This window comes from Pelodiscus sinensis, chromosome 3 (assembly GCF_049634645.1).
Source record: "Pelodiscus sinensis isolate JC-2024 chromosome 3, ASM4963464v1, whole genome shotgun sequence".
Lineage (NCBI taxonomy): Eukaryota > Metazoa > Chordata > Testudines > Trionychidae > Pelodiscus > Pelodiscus sinensis.
Genome location: NC_134713.1, coordinates 190,089,085 through 190,096,781, shown reverse-complemented (window position 1 = coordinate 190,096,781; position 7,697 = coordinate 190,089,085).

Genomic DNA, 7,697 nt, shown 5'->3' with positions numbered 1-7,697 from the left:
TTCTGTATTCAAATTCTCCATTCTGTCCTGATCACTGTTAAGTGTCTCACTGCACTCCCCAGTTGATCTTTTATAAGACAGGCATCTTTAGAAACCATGTTGTGGTTGAGTAGATTCCGGAAGTTGTAGATTTGTATGGATCTAATGTGTTCAGCTGACATAACAAACACTTCTTGTCCCCTTCACTTAAAGGTTCAATATAAGTGCCTTCATTAGTCAACTTCTGGACTGAAGTCTTTGCTTCAGTACATTTTCAATTACTAGCTCATGGACTGATCCAAATGTTGCTGGCAACTACTGATGTAACAGTTGCCTGGATGGCATTGTTTAATGACTCAAGTGGTTTCAACAGTAGACTCACAAGAGGGAGAATAGCGATGGTCTCCGAATGTAGTAGTCCATCAGTCTCACTACTTTCCAAAGCCAGTAAGAAGGGTTGCAGTAATTTAGAGATAACAGCCATAGATCGCTCATGAGAAAGCCAGCGGCTACGTCCAGACTGGCATGATTTTCCGCAAATGCTTTTAACGGAAAAGTTTTCCGTTAAAAGCATTTGCGGAAAAGAGCGTCTAGATTGGCATGGACGCTTTTCCGGAAAAGCACTTTTTGCGGAAAAGCATCCGTGCCAATCTAGATGCGCTTTTGTGCAAAAAAGCCCCGATCGCCATTTTAGCCATCGGGGCTTTTTTGCGCAAAACAGTACTGTGCTGTCTACACTGGCCCTCTTGCCCGAACAGGAGCAGCATAGTATTTCCACAAGAAGCACTGATTTCTTACAGTAGGAAGTCAGTGTTCTTGTGGAAATTCAAGCAGCCAGTGTAAACAACTGGCAAGTTTTTCCGCAAAAGCAATTGCTTTTGTGGAAAAACTTGCCTGTCTAGACACAGCCAGCGAATTTTCCCAGGTTGGACTAATCTGAACTTCAGTCCCAGAGCACTTTCTATTTTCTCCAAGCCATTCTGTCTTTTTGAAATCTTTTTTTAAAAAATTGTATTATGAAGGCATTAGATGTATGGCTTTGTTTATGTCTTTTGAAGATTCTGCAACTTGTGCTAGTAGGAGTAGATGGCCTCTGCAGTGTGTATAAGAGAGATTAGGGTTACACTTTCTCTGAGCAAAGCTTTTACTCCACCATGTCCTCCAGTGAAGTCTGTAGTTCCATCAAATGCACAAGCAGCCACTTTGGAGCCCAAGTAAAAAGCAATTGACTTTTCTAAAAGGGGGGTTTTCGCGGATGCAGCCAATGTGTCTTCTATAACCTGAACATCTGGAAATGCAACAGTTGGCCTACCACTGACATCAAAATAACATACACAATGACTTAATACTCAATGCCCATTTGCATCGCATCGCAGCTTTCATCTGTCATGTATGCAAGTCTTTGTTCATATTTTTCACACCTATTATGCTTTTTTAGGTACATACTTTTTTAGGTATATACTTTTACAGTGTGTATTAATGTTTCCATTTCAACTCAGATTTCCAGCTGACAACTAAAAGAAGTTTTATAAAAACAGCTAAATCTAGATGGAAAATGACAGTTTACTCTCCGTCCCTACCCCATCATGTTTGACTAGCCACATTGGCTACCAAGCAGGGAAGATCAAACCAGAGCTCTTCTCACTCCTCTCCTTTCTCTACCCACCAGTAGTTGGATGTTCAGGTCTGTAGCCCTTGCTCTCCTCATCTAGCCCCACAGGAGAAAGGCCAAGCAGGTAAAAAGGATGGGGCTTTGTTCAGATTTAGCATCTGGAAAACATTCTCTCCTTCTGCTCAAAGCCAAGTTGCTTTATTTTGTGAATTGCAGCCAGCTTTCCTTCCATTAGAAAATCTGGTTCGTCTACACATTCTTCCCATAGGGTCAGTAAATTGTGTGTCTGGCTCACATGAGGTTAGTGTTTGATACACTCACAGTGTAGATCCTTTAAAATCAGTGAGACTGCTTGAGGAGTAGGGGGATTGCTCGGTAACAGTAAGGGTTTCACAATCACACACATGGTACAGTGATAGAGATGCAGCGTGTTAGTCTGGTCTAGCTGAAACAAAAGACAGAACTATGTAGCACTTTAAAGACTAAGAAGATGGTTTATTAGGTGATGAGCTTTCGTGGGCCAGACCCATATGGTTGTGCTGATTTTCTTCCACATATTGATCTGAGGAAGTGGGTCTGGCCTACGAAAGCTCATCACCTAATAAACCATCTTGTTAGTCTTTAAAGTGCTACATAGTCCTGTCTCTTGTTTCACACATGGCACACAGTCATTCTCCTCTTTCTGTCTCTTCTTTCTAGTACATGCTGTTTTACTGTCCTAACCATACAGGTTAGGTTTGCAAGAGGTTCAGCAATCACTCAGGGTGTGCAGGCCTTTCAGAAGACCAGCTTTCCCCTCTCCACTTCTAACATAGCTTATTTGCAGCTGAAAAATCACTCCGTAGTTTCCTGCATGTGGGATGAGCGTGCTCAAGATTTCATTTGCCTTGTTCATAAGAAATTCGAGATGATTGACTCACTTGAAGGCCTTGTTTCTCCTCAGGCTGGCAAAGTTAAGCGAGCCCCTTCAATGCATATTAGCAGACAATAGTGAGAATGCAAAAGCCAGCATCACAATGGGTTGGACATTAGTGTTTGTAGAATCAAATGGAATCTAAGCGATATGTCACCACTACGAATCTACCCTTATGGCACTGGCATAAACTAAAAAGAACTACATAAAGAACTCTCTTACTTCTGGGGGCCTAACTAGAGATCTGAAGGTTTAACGCAGGGCTACTCAACACAGGGCCCATGGGCTGCATGCGGCCTGCAGCCCGTTTGTTTGGGGCCTGTGGTGCGGTTTACGTGGTTTACGTGGTTTTACATGGTTTACGTGGGCTTCAACACGTGGCCCGTGAGTGGGATCCTTTGAACATGGCCTCCACTGGAAACATGAACCACAATGGCGAGGCGTCTCCCAGGCAGGGTGAGCATTGAAAGATGCAAGCGGACAGGCTGGCTGGAACAGATGGGTACAGGGTGTTGACATTTCTAGCCCCGAGGGAGGAGCTGCCGGGAGCCCCGGGGCATTGTGGGAAGTGCTGGCTGCTTAGCCTTGTGAGCAGAGCCTGAAAGGTGCTGACTGGATCTCACTGGCCACTATTGGGTCCGGCGCCGTGGCTTAAGGCTTAATCTTTGTATTCATGCCTGTCAATGTGAAAGAAGCGATTTGCATATATTTGCATGTATATTCAACCACACTTAAGTTGCGGCCCTCAGCATGTGCTATGAGTATCATTGTGGCCCCAGGGGCTTCCAAAGTTTAGTAGCTCTTGTTTAATGGGTTAACTGGTTCAGGTTAACCAGTGGGGCTGGAGCAACTCCCCACCTGCCTCATGATCATTGCCTATGAAGGACTAATGAAAGAAGTGGACCCATGACTACTGTATTCAATGGGGTTTGGCCTTGGCTCCTCGACCAGTGTTCCTTAAACTATGTTCCGCCGAACACTGGTGTTCCATGAACAACTCACAGGTGTGCCGCGACCTCTTCTTTTTTTGTGTGTTACTTCTTTGTTTTTGTCTTTTTTTGTCTGACCACAATTGTTTTGGAAGAAAATTTTCATAGATGCTCTGCAGAAAAAAATATTATTGTTTGGTGTTCCATGGGCTCAGAAAGTTTAAGAAACACTGTCCAAGACAAATGCACAAAGATGACCCGAGGAATGGCTAGGGGACAGTTACTTATATACCCTCAGTTCCAGGGACTCAGGAGCATGGAGTAGCACCTTTCCAAGAGCAGAGTGTGAAGACACTGAAGCAACCTTAAAGGGGTAAAGTGGTGATCCTCCCACAGCACTTTAAAATCCTGATTCCATCTCTTTTGTGCACCTGCTGAAACTCATAGGAGCATCGGGTGGGCAAGAATGCAAGCTAGGGCCTGTCGTGTCCTTAGGAAGCCGGGAGGCAAATAGAGTGTGTGAATTATTGATTGTTCAGTTCCTCATCTGCAGTGAGACGTTGAACCAAAAAGCTGGTTTAAACTGACCCCAAATTAATTTTTGTTGTTGTTGCTTCCTTGGTGAAACAATTGAAACAAAACAGAACAAAACTCACTCTGGGTCAGCTAGAGGAGAGAGAGTAATTTGAGACACCCCTCTATGATTTCTCCCCAACCCTGTATACCTATCCAGCTCCAGTGGCCAAGTTGTGAGGGGAAGTGTGAAGACTCTGTCCAGTCCCAGTCCCTCCCTACCCAATCCGCCCTCATTTGCTCTTGAGTGGTTCCGTGCTCCCTCACGTGTCTGGAGGAGTGATGTGAGTAGCTCTTAGACAGCTGTGCAGGAGTTCTCCCTTCCCTACGGTGCCAGGTGTGGGATAGGCCCAACCTCCCCCTTTGCTAGGAACAAAGTGTTATTAACACGAGCACATTGCTTAGTCAAGCTACAGTGATCTCCTATTCCTGCAAGTTAACACTTGGCGGGTTTTAACATTATTTATTAGCGAGATGGACATTATAATAAGACACATGCTGGTCCTGAGTCATTGCACATGGCTTGCAAGCTGGTATGCAAAAGAATACGTCTAAGGATGCAGCATGCCACAAAGAAAAACTCTTGTACTAACATGGGAGGAGGTGAAAGAGTACAGGAATAATTAACCTCGGGAAGACAATGATTGGAGGAGCAACCGATTTAAGTCACGAACATGCTCAGTAATACTAATTGTGCTAGACTCTAAACCAGCTTCTACAGAGGTCAATTGGGCTAATAAGCACAGAAATGCTGTGCCTCAGTTTCCCCCATCTGCATAATATTTCTGACACCTTCCCTGAGGGGCTGTGAGGCTTAGTTCATGATTTTAGTACTCTGGGATCCAAGGATGAAAGGCACTACACAAGTACAGCAAGTTGGTATATTGCCTGACAGCAGTGAGCTGTGTCTGTCTGGCAGCACGAGCTTCTCCAGTAGCTGTCAGTCCGGCGCCTTCCACCAGCACTGAACAAAACCCTCAAACGCTCTTACATATAAATTCCAAGCACTCGGAAGCAGCTGTGCTGCAGCGAAAACCTTTTCATGTGTAACTAGCTCATTCTAACTGCTGCAAAACGAGCATATGGGTAACAGGAGCTTTGCCCACCAGAACATGAGGCATGTATGTTGGCTGAGTCAAGGAAGTTGACACTTGGCATTTACAAAACAGAGTGAAACAAATTCCCTTCTGACAAATTTAACACTTTATTGACAGAGCACCCTTTAGAAACGAAACCTTCATTTATTTCTGATCATCTAACTATCAGAATCTGCTGTTATATAGTGACCAAAGTGATAACCTCCTGAATCCTGTTCTGGCCATGGAGCAAATTCATTCCTGGGGTCTTTAGGGAACACTTCAGTTTGCTTCATCGGTCTCAGTTTTCCTTTTGTTTATCACAGTCAAGGGCAGATCCTAGCCTTTGTGTCTTCCTTCCCCAGAAGTACTAACAGGACTGAAAAGCTGCCCTAAGTGGGGCAGCTGAAAATTCGCCACGGGTGGGAGAATCCTCAGCCAGCACAGACAGCTTTATACAAACCTTGCTTGCCCCTGTAGCATAAAGAGGTGTGCTGGGAATAATAGGGAGTGGCCAACTCATGCAGCACTCCAGTGATTCTGGGACTGCTTAATGACCTTTGGGAGCTGTTACAAGCTAGTGCAGGATAAAGCATCTCCGAGGCAGTCCTACTTTATGACATGGGTTAAACTGGCTCTGCAGATCAGAGGAGCACAAAGGTAGCTCACAGTGGCTTTGCCTGCAGCGATCACTGCTTCATCAATGGCCGTTTGGCCAGATCAGAGTGTGGGGTTTTTCTGTGTCTTGATGCAAAGTTTTCACTTCCTCGGGCTGACTGATCCCTCTATCTATGGAAGCTGTTCTTTCCAGTCATGAATCTTTGGGGCCTATTCAAGGTTCTGTACCATTTATGTTTCCTAAGTGAATCCAGTTTCTCTACAGCGTACATGGCATCATACATGAGTCATCTCCAGCACTGAGCTGTCAATCAAGAAGAGCCAACTGGGGGTAAAAAGGTAGAGGAACTGAGAATTTAGACAATCTATTTTTGCCTTTATTTATACAATTGCCAACAGAATTATTATCACTTATAGGGTACATCTAAACTACAGGCTTTTGTAGACAAAGAGCATCTAGACTACATCCAGTTCTGTCGACAAAGCAAGCTGCTTTGTCAACATGACAGTGTAGACACAAAGGACAGTGTAGATTCAATAACGCCTTCTGTCGAAAGAACTCTGTCGACAAAAGGCGTTATTCCTCATAGAATGAGGTTTACAGCCATTGACAAAATTGCTGAGTTCTGTCGACATTATGTCGACAGAACTCAGCGGCAGTTTAGACACAGGTATAGTTTTGTCAACAAATGTCCACTTTTGTCAACAAAACCCCATAGTCTAGACCAGTGCCGGCCTGTCCATAAGTGCAAACCAGGCAGTTGCCTAGGGCGCCAAATTAAACAGCCATTGAGGGGTTTGGAGGCGGGGGCGCCGATCGCACACCAATCGCATATTTTGCCTAGGGCGCCAGTTGCCAGCAGCTGGTCTAGGGCTGCTCCTGGTCTAGACTCACCCATAGTGTCTGCACATACATTTATGTTGGACATAAAATTACAGAGAAAGGCAAGTGGGTCTAAGATGCCAAATTCTTCCCTCTCCAATCTCTTGGCTTGGTCCGGCAGTCCTATTATTCAGTTTTCTGGTCCAATGACTTTCATGTTTGGACCCATGTTCATGTAGATCATTTATACAGTTCCCCATTATGTATTACTTAGTCTTTATCCAGTCAGTATTAGCATGTTAACTCTTTAAATTTTAGGTAATCCATACATTATGTATGCGCTAACATCAGGCTAGGCCAACACTAAAAGAGAATGTTGTGTCAAGATATGCAACTACTGCTACAAAAAGGGATAGAGAATAAGTCAGAGAACATCTTATTGCCTCCATATAAAACCATGGTATGCCCACAGTTGAATACTACATACAGATGTGGTCATCTCATCTCAAAAAAGGTTTATTGGCATTGGAATAGGTTCAGGAAAGGGCAACAAAAATGATTAGGGGTTTGGAATGGGTGCCATATGAAGAGAGATTTGAAAGACTGGAACTATTCAGCTTAGAAAAGAGGCGACTAAGGGGGGGGAGGTATAATAGAGGTCTATACAATCATGACAGGTATGGAAAAGTGAACAAAGAAAAGTTATTTACTTGTTCCCATACCATAAGAACTAGGGGTCACCAAATGAAATTAATAGGTAGCAGGTTTAAAACACACAAAAGGAAGCTTTTCTTTACACAGCACAGTCAATCTGTGGAACACCTTGCCAGAGGATGTTGTGAAGACCCGGACTTTAACAGGGTTAAAAAAAGAACTAAATACATTCACTGAGGTTAGGTCCATCAACACATATTAGCCAGAGTGGGTAGGAATGGTGTCCCTAGCCTCTGTTTGTCAAGGGCTGGAAATGGATGACAGGAGAGGGATCACTTGATGATTACCTGTTCTTTTCACTCCCTCTGGGGCATCTGACATTAGGAACTATTAGAAGACAGGCTACTGGGCTAGATGGACCTTTGGTCTGACCCAGTATGGCCATTCTTATGTATGTTAATTATGTAGCTCGTCGGCTTCCCTTACTCCTCGCAGAAGCAGTAATACCCAGAGGGGTGCC